The sequence below is a fragment of the Centroberyx affinis genome, unplaced genomic scaffold, assembly GCF_046629955.1.
Source record: "Centroberyx affinis isolate AG114_WGS23_722 - 3 ecotype Tasmania unplaced genomic scaffold, CSIRO-AGI_Caff_v1 ptg000927l_1, whole genome shotgun sequence".
In the NCBI taxonomy this organism is placed as follows: Eukaryota; Metazoa; Chordata; class Actinopteri; order Beryciformes; family Berycidae; genus Centroberyx; species Centroberyx affinis.
The window spans coordinates 223735-241858 of NW_027279506.1; positions in this window are offsets into that span (position 1 = coordinate 223735).

Here is an 18124-nt window from a genome sequence, read left to right on the forward strand (position 1 = left end):
CATTAGTTTCACCGTGATCATATATCTGACCTCACCAGCCAAGCAGAAGAGCTCAAGGCCAAACCGAGCTTGAACAGAGACAGAGAAACAACTAATTCTTGGATAAACTCGGCCAGAGGGCGAAAACTGCACAACAAGCTGCTATTGTACACAAGTGTCCTTCTGCAGACACGACTGCTCCGGTAACCATTAGGAGTAAGATGGATAGTGAATGCCACGGTCTATTAAGCAGAAAAATATTTCCGAGAGCTGAAGTGACAGGACGGCAGACGATACACGGGCTAATTTTGCTTCGAAGTTTCCACCGCATGAACTGCCTTCTTCAATGTCAAGGTGTTCCCAGTATAGATCATTAGTAAACACCTGGTACAGAGCTTTGACAGTCTCATAGTGATGGCAAAAACGAAACGGGGATTTTTGTTATGAAGGAGTTTTTGGCGTGTTCTGCTCCAAAATGAGTCCAAGGAACGTTTGCTGGTGGAGGCAGAGACAAAACTCAGTCTAAAATAAACCTTGAATAGATGTCGTGTTGGTGCCTGGAGGAGGCTAGAAGTACCTGAGTGAAGAGGAAAACGTCAATTGTGAAAATAGATTTTTTTTGTAGTTTTAAGAGGGTCAGAAGTAAAATAAGTATCCAAACTTTATCATTAGTGGGGTGTGAACATAATGGAGATATTGTCATACCTCAGTTTTTTAAAGTGGTGGAAGCATATTTCTGTCCTCAGTCTTTATACAGTGACAAGAGCAGAGCTTGGAATTGATATTCTTAAGAGGAGAAACTGCTGCTTCACTATCAAGCAGCACTGAACCCCTGGGTCACCTTCGAGTCAGTCATTCTCTAACAGTATATTGAGGAATGCAGGGGCTGATTTGATCCGAGGCATGCTTATTGAGAGTAAGTAAGCAACATGAAAATTCATTTAACAGAATAGATTCATTTGAGGCACTGGCAGCCTCACCCTCCGCACCTTGTGCCACTTCATTTCTTCAGTCACAGCATATTGCAGTTTCATGCCCTGAACCAAGGCCCAGCAGACGCAATGAGAAATATTTCATGCTGGGTGTCTTCCATGAGCTGTCTTGCAGGCAGTGACCGAGGACATCATTTTTAGATCAGTATTGAGTGAGCCCCGCCGCCCATACTCCCTCAAAAGTGAGCTACACATCCTCTGCATTCCAAAATACCACCTCATCATTTTCAGGACCAGCAGTCATGTCTGTAGTGACCTTGTAATAAGAAAATAAGCAAATCAGGAATGTGTTCAATATTAGACTTCCCAGTGCTGTAGGTAGGGACAATTTCTCTGGCTTTATGAAAAGCCTCACTCACACACTCACTCACTCACTCATTCACTCACACACACTCATGTAAAGCAGGCACAGGTACCCAGGGGCACAGCAGCAGTCACTGGTTCTGATAATATTGCAGTCAGCGGTGTGTAAAAATTTTATAACCGGCCAACTGGATGTTTCGCTTATGCCAAGCGAGACATCTCATTGGATCAGCTGTAGTGGGTAAAACTGAGGCCCCCCCCTCCATGCATGAGCTCTCCATGCACCACGTAAAACACAACCCCAAAACATTTAGGGGTAAACATAACAGCCATGACTCCCAGTACCAACAGTCTGCTGGCCTTTACTGGACGTTAAGACTAATTGTATATTGCTTCAAGTGCAGCCGCTGAAAACTAGAGAGGTTCCTCATGATTTATCAGCTCCTCTGACATTTACTTGACCTCCTTAATGACATAAATTTTGACTTTAATGTGATATTGCTACGACCAAACCGGAGTCATCCAATTCAACAGAGGTCTGAGAAATTCTTGTCATAAAATGTGGGATAACAAGAGCTTGCTGAGCCAAAGGCAGCATTGATTGGCTCTGAGTTTGAAACAGGATTCTTGCACGACCTCCGTGAAACAGCTTTTGGTTTGTTTTTCTGCCCGGGTTGAACAAATTTGCATCGTTAGCTTAGCAACAACGCTAGATACTTCACAGCCTGGTCTCCTGAAATTTTGTGAAATGAGTATGATCTCTTGAAATACAAATATGTGCTCCGTGCACGGAAACTGAGAGAAATATACGTGTACCTACAACAAAAGGATTACAGTAGTAAGTGAAGGAGGCACGACTAGAAACATGTTGTAGTGTGATGTATGCATTTGCATTCAACTCCAACAACCTGGGCTTGATTCACAACTCATACCATTTCTACTGTGAGTGAAGTTTTCATTTTTAATTAAAGTTTTTCTCATTTAACCATGACTAAAGCCTTTCCCTAACAGTAACCAAATTGTTTTGGTTGCCTAACCTTAACCATTAGGTGAAATGGTGTGTCCGATTCATGCTATTGTCACATAATCCAATTCGTGGAGGAATGTAATCTTGAATCTTCATGTCCACAACACATAGTCTGCATTTCAGAGTTTGTGCTCAAAATTTTATGAGATGCTACTTCACCGAGTAAATTTGAGTTGATCTTGATACAAACTCTGGTTAAGTTAAACGAGTGAGATAAAAATGGTTGAAAATGTAGAATCAAGACTTTTTTCCAGAAGTGTGCTCATACACCAGATCGACGTGTGAAGCCTTTACTTGCTGCTGTGTGTCTTGTGCTTTGTATTGCTTCTTTACGTTTGTGTTGCATCATTCTGTTCTGCGGCTGACTGTTGATCAGTTAGATCTAGTTAGACTCTTTCTCTTTGAGACATGCTTGTGATGAAGGGCTATATAAATAAATTAACTTGAACTTAAACTTGAAATGAACTTGACCTCTACAGCTTCTGAGCTTGAAGATGACAGTGATGCAATGGTGTGTTTAACAACAAGAAAACGTAAAAGTTGATTTATCAAACTTTGGCTGACAGACTGTGATGCTTTGATGACATGATAACAAAACCACAAGCAAGAAAGTAACTGCCCACACCAGGGATTAATCAAGTCAATCATTTTAATTTAAAAGCCAGAATAGGAACGGCCATAGCCCACGCCAGTATCACGTCAGTTTATTTTGCTATCTAGCTAACTGTAGCAACTTCCTTGTTGTTCCTAGGGCAGTAAACCTGCAGCCACTGCATGTTTGCCCTAGCGAAATTTGACTGGTTTGAATGATGATGTTGTCCTTTTCTAACCATCTATTGTGTTTCTCCATTTCTCCAGACTTCTGCCATTTGAGCTGGAGGTGTGGCACGAGGTGAGGGACAAACCTTGTTTTGACCTGTAGCCTAATTGCAGCACCCTCCTTCCCCAACATCAGTGGTGACATGCAAGATTTCTTTATCAAAATTTGACCAGTAATGTTTGAGATATCGCATGTGACACATGGACAAAAGATCAAACAATTGAGCGCCTCCCTTAGACCAATCAGTGTAATTTTGATAAATGCCGAAATGCAGTGGTGAGATGAATCATTTGCCTTCCACAGAGGCTGCAGTGTGCTTACTTTCTCTTTTCAGGCCATCGTTTGCTTCTGAAATGGAGGAGAAATCACATTTTCAAAGTATCAGAATCGAGTCCCTGTCATCTGTTGTAAAAGGTGACTTCGTGCTGTTCACAAATTAACTTCTTTCCCCAAAAGGGAAAGCCAGGGGAGAAAGGGACTCACGTGTATTACTCTGCACAACCCTCTGGAACGATATAAGACAGCCTCATAGTCGTACCTGCAGGGCGTAGGTTCAGATTTGGTGTCAAACAGAGCCACTTACAGCTTTTAAACTCACTTCAATGCCTTGTGGCAGCATTGTAAGAAAGAGAATATTTTGAAATATCAGCATTTAAATGGGGAGTGTACACTAAAGTAATCCTGTAATCATCATGTTTATGTAGAGCTCCTTGTGGAATCCAGACATTTTGATCATGCCAAACAACTCAAAGCTGTAAGCTCGGAGCGCGGCACTGAGACACAACACGCCCACGAATCTTGTCTGAGACAAGAGCTGTCATTTTTAGCTACAAAGCTCAGTGCTCAGGGACCTTGATTCACTGCACTTGAAGGGTCTTCACACACATGCACATGCAAACACACACACACTCTAATTGCTGTCTCTGCCATCACGATGCCGTCTCTAAATACCCAAGGTTGTTCTTTGGGTTAATTATACCTACCCAGTCCCTCTGAATTCACCATGTGGTTCAAAGCTGCCGTTCAACAAGCAAAAGCTGTGTTTTGCTGTATTTATGTGATATTTACGTGCCTGTCATTTGATGAGTCGTGTTCTTTTTTTTTCACAGCAATACATACACAATGCCTGGCAAAATTAACAATTCATGCTTGTGTGTTTGATTGACATGTGAACGGGAGAGTTTCCAAAGAGCAAACCTGTTGAATATTTAAAAATTCAATTCAATTCAAATTTATTTGTATAGCACCATCTCATACAAAAGCAGTTCAAAGTGCGTTACATAAAAACAGAATAAAACAGCAAAAATGTGCAAATAAACAGAAACATCCATGGATACATACACATAAAAACACATATACATACACACATACAAACAAACATAATGTACAAATACAGTGTGTTCATTTAAGAAAATGCTCGAGTGAAAAGGAAGGTCTTTAGTTTGGTTTTGAAAGAACACAGTGTTGGAACAAGTCTAAAATCAGTAGGCAAACTGTTCCATTCTTTAGGTGCATAAATACTGAATGCCATCTCACCAGACTTTGGAAGTGCTCTAGGCACATGGAGGAGATTTCCACCTTGTGACCGGAGAGATCTGCTGGGGTTATAAACTGACAGCATGTCTGAGATGTACTGTGGACTCAGACCAGCAAGTGCTTTGTAAACCAACAGAAGGATTTTGAATTGTATTCTGAAAACAACAGGTAGCCAGTGAAGGTTCCGGAGGACTGGAGTTATATGGTCTGATCTTTTTGTCCTGGTAAGAACTCGTGCGGCTGAGTTCTGGATAAATTGTAATCTATGGATTGTTTTGTTGGAAAGACCGATAAACAGAGAATTGCAATAATCCAGCCTGCTCATGACAAATGCATGCATGAGTTTCCCTGAGTCAGATTGGGAAAGAAAGCCTCTGATTCTGGAAATGTTTCTGAGTTGGAAAAAGGCAACTTTGTTGATGCCGTTGATATGATCCTTAAAGCTGAGTTTGCCATCCATGGTTACTCCTAGGTTTTTAATGTGGTCACTTGTTTTTAGTGATCTGGACTCCAGGTACTCACAGACTAGCTGTCTCTGGGCTTTAGCACCCACAACCAAAATCTCAGTTTTCTCCCTGTTCAGCTGAAGGAAGTTTGCTGCCATCCAGTGGTTGATTTCTTCCAAGCAGCTGACTAGGGAGTTTATGGGTTGGATGTCATCAGTGGAGAGTGAGGTGAGAAGCTGTGTGTCATCGGCATAATTATGGTAGCTGATGTTATGTTTGCTGATAATGTAACCAAGGGGAAGCATATATAGGTTGAATAGAAGAGGACCCAGGATGGAGCCCTGCGGGACCCCACACAGTAATTTGTGTCTGCTGGAGTGGAAGTCCCCAAGTGTGACAATGAAATTTCGATTTTGCAGGTAGGATTCAAACCACTGGAGAACCGTGCCAGACAGACCCACCCAGTTTCTTAGCCTTTCCAGCAGGATCCCATGATCCACTGTGTCAAATGCAGAGCTTAGGTCTAGGAGTATTAGGACTGAGGTTTTTTTTATTGTCTCTGTTGATCCTCATGTCATTAACAACTTTTAAAAGAGCAGTTTCTGTGCTATGAGATGTGCGGAAGCCAGACTGGAATTTATCATAAATATTATTATCTGTGAGATAGCAGTTTAGTTGCTGATATACAACCTTCTCAATGATCTTACTCAGGAAGGTGAGGTTGGAGATTGGCCTATAGTTGCTAAGTGCATTTGGGTCCAGGTTATTCTTTTTTAGAAGTGGTCTAATAGCAGCAGTGTTCATGCACTGGGGAAAGATACCAGTCTGGAGAGAACACTTTACTATTGACAGGATAAAAACAGATTTAAAAAAGGATGCTGGAAGTGGATCAAGGGGACTGGTAGAGAATTTAAGTCCATTTATAGCATCAGTGAGATCTCTGGAGTCTACAGTGGAGAAATGCTTGAGACCGTTAGCACGCAGTGGTGGAGGTATGTCATAGTTAGCAGTGAAGTTAGTAATTGGGATATTGCCCCTGATGTTAAGAATTTTGTCGTTAAAAATGATGCAAATTCATTGCATTTGGCGGTTGAGAAAGTATTAGAAGAAACAGCAGGGGAGGGGTTAATCAATGGTTGAGAAAAGGTGTTTTGAATAATTTTTGTGGGTGTCGATAAGAGTTGAGAAGAATTCTTTTGTGGCCTATTTCAAGCTTCTGTTGTAGTTCCTAAGGGTGTTTTTGAAAACGTCCCGGTCAACGTGCAGTTTAGATTTTCTCCACCTCTTCTCGGCTTTTCGGCAGTCTCTTTTGAGCTGCTTTATGATCTCAGCATTTTTCCACAGGCCTTTACATTTGCTAGAATTTTTTTTAGATCTTAGTGGTGAAGCATTATTGATACCATGGAAATGACAAGGTCAAGTATGTGTCCGTGCTGATGAGTTGGCTCCTTAACATGTTGGGTCAAGTCAAACGACTGCAATAATTGTCGATGTGAATGTTGAAATCACCAGAAATAATTACTTTGGTGTAGTTAATACAGATATTTGATAGCAGATCTGCAAAATCACTCATGAATTCAGAGTTGTATTTAGGTGGTCGGTACATTATCAGAAGCAGGACTGACATGTCACACTGTAGGTTGACAGCAAGATATTCAAAGCTCTGGTACTCTCCAAGTGAGACCTGAAGACAGTTTACAGAATCAGAGAAAATGGCTACTACTCCCCCACCTCGTTTGCCCTGCCTTGCAGAGTGCAGAAAGTTATAATTGGGGGGCGATGCCTCACGCAGTGTGAAGAAATTATTTGTATCTAGCCATGTTTCAGTAATAAAAAGAGAATCAAGGTCATTATCCTCAATAAGTTTGCTGACAATAAATGACTTATTGGTCAGGGAACAGACATTCAATAAAGCCAAATTAAGAGCATGTGAGGTAGGCCTGGGGTGTGAGGTAGTATGATTGAGAATGATGGGGATGAGGTCATCCAAATTAGCTTTAGAAATACCTCTGTTTACATTAACTGACCTATCAGAAATCATAACAGGAATAGCAGGTGGGACTACAGATACAGACCTACAGGGAAGTTTTTTTAAACTAGGTCAATCTGGGCTGTTACAGTGAATGGGATCAAATGTACAGGTGGAACTGTCCACTGCTAGTTTGTTGTTTTGATGACGTACAGGACCGTACAGGATGTTGTTTGTCAGAACGCGTGACCCCCGTGCGCTGAGGTGCAGACCGTCTTTTGCAAAAGGTTTGTCACAATTGCAGAAGAGATTAAAGTTGTCAGTATAATTACTATATGTACAACATTCTGCTTGTATTGTAGCTCTTGGGACATCAGTCAAATAAGGATGAGCTCACATGTGTCTTGCTGAGATGTACAGTAATCTGTGTTACTCCCACCATATGGGTTATGGTATGTAATTGATTGTTCAAGAGTGCCATCCTACAGAGAGAGAATACAGAATCAGGCAGAGAACACTCATGGATTTTGGATAGCGTAATGGAAAGAACCTTTAAGGATGTGTGCATGCGTGCCCATGCATTTGTCTACAGCTGATTAAACGTGAACGTGCAACCTGTCCTTGGGTGAGTGCATATTTACACAGGTTTTCACCTGAGTTGAAACGCCTCCTCAAAGAACACTTAGTGTGGCCGGCCATGGAAACAACAAATGATTGTTGTTACGAGAGCGGGTGCAAGCAAGTCCCAAAGCCCCTTGTACATCATACGTTGTGCCTAGTGCTTTTAGGTCACGAGAGTACGTGAGAGATATCATAGGGATGTGATGTTTCCCTACTTTATTTATTACTTTATTTCCTTAAACAAACTGAAAAAAGCTTCAAGCTAGGGACGTGCATACAAACTCAAATCACCCTCTGTGACTCTTCATCCAGTTGCATCGGAGCACCAAACGGCAGCTATAATAACTATTTGCAAAAAGTTCTTAAGTTCGTCAACCACATGTTGCACATTCATATCCAGCTGGATTACACCATGGGGCTGAAAACACTATTAGAGGAAAATGACAGCTTTAGTTGTCTATTGCCTTGAGAGAAATTACTTGTCTAGTATAAGCCTGTCATCAATTATGCAAAATTCACTGCCGTTAATGTGAACAACCTTGAAACTCCTGTGGGGCTTTGGCACAATGAGTCAGCCTAAGCGCTTGTTGTGATCAATCATGGCCACTGTAACTCAGGTGAACGATGGGCACTGCCACAAACCAGGTCTGCGCCAAGAGCTTGCCTGCCTCTAAATCTCCTCCAACTGTGCATATCAATAGTGTTTCGCTGTCTTCCTTACAGAATATATAATTGCCAATGTATTTAATGAGGTCATCTGCTATTCATGGTGCATTTTTTATCAAGGATGGAGCGGTTGTGTAACATGAAGCAAGGCTAAAACATAATAACATTAGTTATGTAATTCTTTCCTTTGATTCCATATATTGCCTCATGGATTTATGCGCTATGTTGTGCAATACGTACTTGTTTACAGTTTACAAAGGTCTCATTAGCTCTACATCTGTGCCTGACACCAGCATTAGTTTGAATAAATGTAGGGAATAAATTGGACCCAACATGTGAAAATCCCATTATGCGCCAAACATCTCATATCTCACACAGGAAGCACACAGAGCCAATCACTAAGGTCTACTGTGTTTAAAGACCATGAACACACATGTATACACGCACACACACACACACACACACACACACACCCCATTTATATGATAAACCAGCCACGTTTCCCCTGTTGAACATATGTGAAGATGCATCTGCCTCAGCCTCACCTAGCATCCTTCGCCCCACAGGGAGTCCGCAGGAGGAGCATATGGGCAACGGGATATTGACCCAGGCAGCTGGGCTGCTCATCTCTGGGGTGCCTCCCTCTTATTGTATCATAACCATTCCACTCACACTACTGTCAGACAGACAGATGTTTATTTTTCACTCGCGTTGCCTCTCTGTTGATCTCATGCTCTCCCTAAGTGTCAAAAGTAAGAATAAGCCCAGACATCAAGATCTAACGTTTGTTTTTCTGACCGTTCACTGAACATGCTCACTGCTGCTGCTGTCCTCCCATCTGCCTCTTCAATCCTTTGCCTCTTCTCTGTCTTTTGTTCAGGGCAAAATAAATGAGAATTTGTTACTTGATCCCAAGCAGAATGGGCTCACCTGTGACCAGTGGGAACAGCAAATTCACGTTCATAAATAGAAAGCGGTCATGCAGGCTCTATAAATAGACTCTTAAATGGCTTTACGGCCACAGATCCTTTTCCTGATGAAAGTCAGATGATCTGTTAATGTCAGTAGGGAGTGGGGCTTAATCACACTAAGAGCAGTGTGTGTGTGCGTGTGTGTGTGTATACATGCACGTATGTATGTGTGATTACGTATGCACATGTGTATGCGTGAAAGCACCCATGAGTTGGGTGACAGCAGGTGGGTTCATCTCTTGGGTAGGAGGGGTTGATTGGTGGTGTGGGTACAACCATGTGATTTAGTTAGCAGCGGTGGAGTGATCTAGATAATACACTTATCCACGGCCCCTCTGGGGGACGGCAAGCCACGGAAATCTGATTAGATTCCACAAAGATAAAAGGATCATCAAGAGTCACATGTCTACTTTATTACTGGGTGACTTTGGGAGTGCGTATCCGGTCAATCCTCTGAATCAATCCTCTGAATCAACATCAGATAATAAAGCGATGACTGAGTGTGTTTAATCTTCAGTCAAGACGTACTGATTTGTGGATCGTACTTGTGTTTTCAGCTCGAGTGATTGAGTTGCCCAGGGGTGACATGGACTGTGCCACGCCTAACTCAGCTCACCTGTCTTTACTTCACCTTCACACTACAGGGATCTTGTTATTCATTGCTTCCCATCATAACAAATTAGTTATTGTTATTTATACTGTAATCTCCTCTGCTGGGGATTGGGGTGTATCAAGGGAAACGTGCATTCAGCATACACAATAACCTCCAATATCAATTAATTCTAAATGTTTATTTGTGTGCTTTTTGCCTTTATTGTGATAGTTTTTATAGTAGAGATAGACAGGAAAGATTAGGAGAGAGAGAGGGATGACATACGACAAATGTCCTGGGCTGGGTTCAAACCCATTCAAACACAAATTAACTTAAGCCTAACTAGGGACAGGAGTTGGAAACTACTAATCTCTATTTGCAGAACATCAGTTGCATCAACTTGTTTTTAACCAGTTGAAGTGGCACTATGTTAATTTGCATTGTCCCTATCAAATAAACTACATAAATAAATAAATAAATAGAATAAATAAAATAGACCACTGAGTCACCAGGACGCCCCAATGAATTGTACATTTAGAACGATAGGCCTTTCTCTCTCCCCTTTCCTTATGATATAGAAGGGTGTAAGTAACTAATTACTTGTACTGTTATTACTGTAATTGAGTAGCTGTAATAGTCATAGCTTTTGTGTAATTACACAAGAGTGTTATTTGAAGTCAATAAATCAAGTATGTTTTGACTTAAGTATTATACTTTGCTACATTTTAAATCACATAGATTACAGAGTACACATTTTATCGGCTCTCATAAGCATTGCATAGCAAATGTGGAGCCATTCACAGTGAGTGGTCAGTCAGTTGAGAAGACGAGAGTAATCTGACTTTACTTTAAAGAATCGAGATTGAACTCTGTCTTTTTACTTTCACTTAAGTCGATTTTTACACCAGTAGTTTTACTTCTACTTAAGTAAAAGTACAACAAAGTGACAATATTTGAGTAGCATATTTTGGTAGCTTTTATTTGCTGATTATATATTGTATATTTATGTGAGATGCATGTGGATAGGTTAGGTGAACTGACTTATTTACGTTAAAAACAGAGTTACACGGAGGGACAACTTACGACTACCAGAAGATTTACAGCTTCTAACATCTTCTTTCTTTTCTTATCATTCAACCAGCCTAGATATTTCCCTATAAATTATGTTACAGGCAAGGAGGGAGCGATGGATACAGGCCATTTTAGAGTCAATATGTTTATTTGTTAGAGGGGAACACAGATGCTTTAGCAAGAATAATGGAACTCCATAAGCGATGCATAGTGAGGGCATGGTGGTTGCAGGGCTTCACTGCTTGTTGCAAGGCAGATGTAAAGACAAAGAACAAGTTAACATTTTCAGTCTACATAGGCGCTAGAAAGCTTGAATCAAAAAAGATAGTGAGAGAGATTTAAGCTCTGTATTTGCCGTTAGAAAAATGAAGTATTTCCAGACTGTCTTCCAAATTTATATATTATTAAAGTTCCTTCTGTGCAAATCCTAGCTATTATTTATAAATGGTCTCTGTACTCTATTTCTTTTGGGGCTGAGGATGATATAGCCCTTTTCTATGAAGTGTTAGATTTAGATTAGGCATTTAGAATAGACTTTACTTAGGTTTGTATTTCAGGTTTGACGCTATGAAGCTTTGTAGTCTGTGCATGAAACATGGCAGATTTGGATTTTCTTTTTACCATATTCCACACTTGAACATATTGTGTATAGCTTAACATTTAATTAAGATGAATGAGCATCTTCATCTAACATCCACAAGGCTCTGTGATCTTCAGAGAGGTGGCATTACAAACTGTCATACAGCAGCTGGTTTCCTCTCCTGTGCTGTTTAGTGTAAGTTGTTCATCCTTATTTCATGTCATCCTGTCTGCACTCTCTTTTCTTCTCATTCCCCAACAGTTAGGTAGCTTTCCTTGGCCTAATAAACACTGGAATAGCACTGAATTTGAGAGAGATGTTCAGCACTTCTTTTAACAAAACAACGTAGGATGTCTATCCTGCTAAACTGAGTGAATAATGTTTTTACAGACCACCATTAGTTTTGTACACAGTATTATTCGCTCAAGTTTCAATTTCAATTTCATTTAGAGAAGGCAAAATATTGTCTCTAACAACCCAAGAACCAAACACAGACATGTAAGAAGCAAAGACAAAAAGAAGAAGGGTGCTTTTGAAATGGCCCTAATTTCAAAATGGCTGCTAGACAGAGCCAAAAAGCGGAGCAGAATAGAATATTTTTGATGCATAATTTTATAAAGGCAGCAATGCAGGCTGAAGGGGGTTTGTGGGTCTGACTAATAGTCTGCGACATCCAAGAAAGCAGCAGCTTTCAAATGCCTTGGAGAGCCTCTCCTTCTGCAAAGGCTTTTCTTCCATCAGGCTTTAATTACTAAGCCAAAGGACTTCTCTGCTCTCAATTTTGAAACTTGTTTTTCTCACAGTCTTTACAGCCCTCCTTCTCCGGGGTTCCATGGGGACTCTGTGAAAGGGTGCTAGGAGCACAGTGGCACTTTAATTCCACCCACCCAACCCGTTCCCCCCCACCCCCTGCAGGTAGGCTTGCATGTACCCACTGACAATGAAATACACTCAATGTGATTTGAGTTTAATTATGGGCTTTTCGCACGCTTAAACACAACCTTGGGCTACGTTGGAAATGCCTGTTGATCCCAACCACTGAGAGAAGAGCGTATTGTGTGAAGACCTAATTGGGTAAAGACCTTCGAGTCTACCTGTGCGAGTCCACTGAGCAAGGACACAGATAAGCTACTCTTATTTACTCTCTTGGACTGCCTTCTCACTCACTATGTGCTACTAATATATCCCTGTCATCCAGGGCAACTGAAAAAAATGCATCAGTCATAAAAGACAGTGCAATCCTGAGAACCTCTACTCTCTCAGAAAAGCCTCAGCTACCTCCACTTTTTCCTTTGGCTTATGGAATTGTCAGTCTGCTGTAAATAAAACAGAATTTATCCAAGCACTTGCAAACCTATCTGACATTCAGGTACTAGCCCTGACCGAAACCCGGATCCTTCCAGAAAACACAGCCACACCAGCTGCGCTTTCAGCTGACTCTACTTTCTCCCACACACCTCGTTCCGTTGGGCGTGGAGGTGGCACGGGTGCCCTCATTTCCAAAGACTGGAAATTCACGAAGCTTTCTCCTCTAAGCAATAACTCATCCTTTGAATACCATGCAATCATGGTTACCGCTCCTGTCAAACTATTTGTGGTTGTCATATATCGCCCACCAGGGCTACTGGGGAACTTTGTAGTTGAACTGGACATGCTACTCTCAGCCATTCCTGAAGATGGCACCCCACTGATTGTCATGGGGGACATGAATATCCATATTGACAAACCCCAAGCGGCTGACTTCCTTTCACTTCTGTCCTCATTTGACCTCAAACAAGTCTCCACCGCTCCGACACACAAAGCGGGCAATACACTCGATCTGATTGTGACTCAGAACTGCTCCACGGCAAATCTGACTGTCACCCCCTTACATCTGTCAGACCACTTCTTTATTCAATTCACGGTTTCCTTACCGGAACATCCTCACGTTCCGCCACAAATGGTCTCCTTCAGACGAAACCTCCGGTCCCTCACACCGGCTCAGCTCTCCAATGAGGTCTTGGCTACCATGCCCCCTCATAATGAATTCTCCTCACTCCATGCCAATGAGGCTACAGACACACTCTGCTCCTCGCTAGCCGTCTCTCTAAACAATCTCTGCCCACTCTCATCCAAACCTGCTCGTAAAACCCCCACTAGTCCATGGCTCACCGGTGTCATCAGAGATCAATGGATGGGGCTCAGAGCAGCTGAGAGAAAATGGCGCAAATCCAGAGATACCACTGACGTCAGTGACTATCAGACTCTCCTATCTGCATTCTCCTCCCATCTAAAAAGTGCCAAGACCACTTATTATCAGGAGAAAATCAGCAGCACCAAAGACGCTAGGAAATTATTTTCAGCTTTTAACTCACTCCTCAACCCTCCACCACCTCCACCCTCAACTTTGCTCACTGCTGACCTCTTCGCATCCTTCTTTACTGATAAGGTTTCTACCATCAGTAATCAGTTCACTGAGCCTGACCAACTCAGTATGCTGCCGCCAGCTAACAGGACCTCACTCTGCTGGACTCTCGTCCCGCTACCTGTCCGTTGGACCCCATACCCTCCAACCTCCCTCCCTCCCACTTATCCCTGCAGTCACGCACATCATCAACTCCTCACTTACAACGGGTGTGTTCCCCACTGCTGGTCAGTTCTCTGTTCTAATGCTGCTTGACCTATTGGCTGCCTTGGAAACGGTTAACCACCAAATCCTCCTCTCCACACTCGCTGAGCTTGGCTTCTCAGGATCTGCTCTCCGCTGGTTTGAGTCCTACCTCTCAGGGAGATCCTTTAGAGTGTTTTGGAGGGGGAAAGTGCCTAAATCCCACTGCTTGTCCACAGGGGTACCTCAAGGGTCAGTGCTTGGACCCCTTCTCTTTTCAATATACACTACCTCACTTAGTGCAGTCATCCACTCACATGGCTTCTCATACCACTCATATGCTGACAATACCCAGCCAAAAGAGCACATGTCACTCCGCTGTTCATATCCCTCCACTGGCTCCCAGTTGCTGCCCGCATCAAGTTCAAGTCCTTGATGCTCGCCTACAAAGCAGCAACCAAAACGGCTCCTACCTACCTGAACTCCCTTATTCAGGTCTACGCTCCCTCCCGCCCACTACGCTCTGCCAAGGAGCGGCGTCTGGTGCTGCCACCACAACAAGGCCCTAAGTCTCTAGCCAGACTCTTCTCTTCTGTGGTTCCTCGGTGGTGGAACGAGTTACCAAAATCCATTCGATCCGCAGAGTCCCTCTCAATCTTTAAGAAAAGGCTAAAGACCCAGCTCTTTAGTGAACACCTTCTCACCTGATGGACTGTGTAATCCAAAAAAGAAAAAAAAAATCTTTGTCTACCTCTATGCACTCTATGCACTCTATGCATTGCCTCTATGGACTGCCTCGTAGCACCTATGTCCTGTTGGACCAGAATTTAGCTTTATGGTACTTTCTCTCGTTCTCTCCTGACTAGATCATTGCTTGTGTTGTATTAAAATCTCATATGTACGTCACTTTGGATAAAAGCGTCTGCCAAATGGGAAATTGTAAATTGTAATTGTAATTGGGGGAAAATACAAAGCTTTAATAATAAACTACGTGCCAAATGATTATATGCCTTGGGCACCACTGTCACTGTATCAAGCAGTGTGTAATTGATAAATGGAGAGGCAGAAGCTGGTAACACCAATGCATTGGTAATATTGTTTCCTCTGATGTACTGGTATCATTACAGCTGTAGCAGCTACTATAATAATTTCTTCACTAACCCTCAAGGATTTCACTAGTTGGAAATCCCCCTTACATACTCTACCCCAGTGGGAGAAAAACTCAATAACTGGAACAAATCCACAGTTCAAAGCCAATACACCAACAAAGTGCTTCTCTCTATCACACACACATAGACAAACACACAAACATGCACATACGCATAGAGACACGCAGTTTATCCTGTTGAATCAGACAGACAGATATCTCTCACACTCAAAGATGTTGCTTTTCAGTTCAATTCCCCTCTTAATTAGATTTCATTAGTGCGGTTCAACACTTTCTGCAAGGTAGTTTCTATTGCCACAAGCATCACATTCGACAAACCTCCAGTTTCCAACCATAAGACAGAAAGGTTGCAATTAAAGTAGCAAATATTATGTCACAGCAGCAATGACAGAAGAAAGAAAGCTTGAGAGCAGTCTGATCGTTGAAAAGGAAAGTCAGAAATATTTTCCAGATGGATATTAAACAGATCCCCCTCCTCTCAGTCTGAACAAAGAGTGCGTCACTGTTACAATGCATACTTCAAGAAATTCATTCACTTTTTCATCCATTGTTAGTAGTCTGTAATTGGGGCCTGGGATTGCTGATAGAGGAGAGTGAGGAAGGCTCACAAACGCAGTGCCCTACATTATAGCAGCTCCCATAATCCACATGGGCAGATTTTTTCATTTCCACCTGGAAGTCTGCCAAGCCAAAGGATTTCTCCACTGTTGACAACATTACACTGCCTAGATGAGAGGACACATCCATTCATGTGTTTTATACTAAGTGATATACCAACTGGACGCACACCTCCTTTTTGCTTTTCTATTAAAATGAGTGTGATCAAAAAGTTGGAATAGTGGGTGTGTTATGATGCTTTGTTGATCTGCATCAAAGATTATGGTATTGTTCTCCTATTATGAAAGATCAATGAGGAATGCTTCATAACCTTGGCTGCGTTACACTCAACTCTTTGACTTTCATCACTAATGCAGTGTACTGATATCTTAATGACCTTCAACTATTGAAACAGCTGTTATTCTGTCACATTACTGAGTTGCTCTTTTAATTGGCACACTTCTGGAATTTGTTCAGTCTTTTATTGGGTGCAAAAGGACATTCAACCACATGGCATAAAGATGCAAAACGTAAATGGGTACATGAAGGTGACTTTAAAGCAATGATAAACAGATTTTCTCTTGTCTTTTTTTCCCCATTGTCTGAGCTGCCAGTGTGCTGCCGCTGCTTTAAAAGCGAACAAAAAGTTTGAATCTTCCACAAGCCAAAAGCACATACGGTGCTCAAAAAAGGCCATTCACCATTTGAACAAAGCATCGCTGCTAGCAACTCTGCATTTTTACATAATGTGCTGCTAATGAACAAAAATCATGAGCAGAAAAGCAAAAATACACTTTCTACAGGAAATAAATTCTCTGATTTTACATTTAAACATCATTAACAAGAACACTCAAAAGAGGAACAATCACAACATTTTGGTGACATATTCAACAAGTCATTATAATGTTGACTGTGCACCCTTCTGTATAACATTCTGTGCTGTCCAGTTATCTACTGCATCACATCTCTTTTCAAATATGGACAACAAGCTTCTTAATGGCTTTTATATTGGAATCTATTGGGTAAGGATATTCCACAAGGAAAAAAGAAACTCTAGATGAGATACTAAAGTTAATGTCCTTGTTGCCTCTTTAACATTGTTTCCTTCTCCAAATGGGGATCCAATACCAGGCATTGTGGTATCTTTATTTTACTGTTAATCAAAAATGAACAGCATCAAAACAAATATACAACACAACATTGAGGATTAATGTAAACTAAGCCGCTGATGAAGCATTAAATTCATTCACTATGTAATGCTGTTCATTCCAAAAGCCACTGTTGATTCCCTTAGATTTTTTTTTATATATCATGTCCATAAATCAATTATTATTATATAAATTAACTATTCTTCTTGTTCATTGACAGTCAAATAAGACCAAGTCAGTTGTATAGCAACATTCATAATGTCCATAGAAAGCTGTGGTATAACCTCTCATTTCACATCCAACATATATCACAAGGTTGAATTGATTATGATACACAACAAAGAACAACTTGGCCTTAAGAAACACCTATGTGCTGCAACTATTTGATGCCAAGTATCTTACATCCTGGTCACAGCCACACTCATAAACACAGATAATTACTACCCAGATGAGGGATTAAGGAGCTTCCTTGAAGGTCAAGCCCAGTCCCTTCCTCCCCTCGCCGGGCACTCGGCTGGCGTTCAGAGCTCTGTTGACCCGCCGGTCCTGGGCAGCTGTCCGACTCTGTTTTTAACCTGAGCAGGGCCAGCCCATCCATAAAGCCGCTTGGGACGTGGCAGCTGCTCAAGGGGGAGAGAGGTATTAAGCGTAGATTTACAAGAATGAAAATGTCCTCCCTCGCTCGTAATCTCCGGTCATTTTTACACGCAAGACAGATCATACACACAAACATACGTACGCGCTCTCTTACATAAATTCGTCGGCACGCTGCATATGCTTGTTTGGACACACACACACACACACACACACTGTGCCTGTGTATATTGACAGAAAGCATGCACTGTCACTTTTGATCTTGCTTCCACTCCCAACTCAGGCTACTCATGCATAATGTTTAGATAGTTGGCCATGTTAAGATCTCTCCAAATAATCAATAGTGAGTGCCGGTCTTGTCCACTGTGAACTAATCAGCATCCAGTATATCCACTGTGCTTCAGGTTAGGTGCCTCATTGCTCTTCAAACAGCGTACAAGCTCGCAGCATGTAGTAC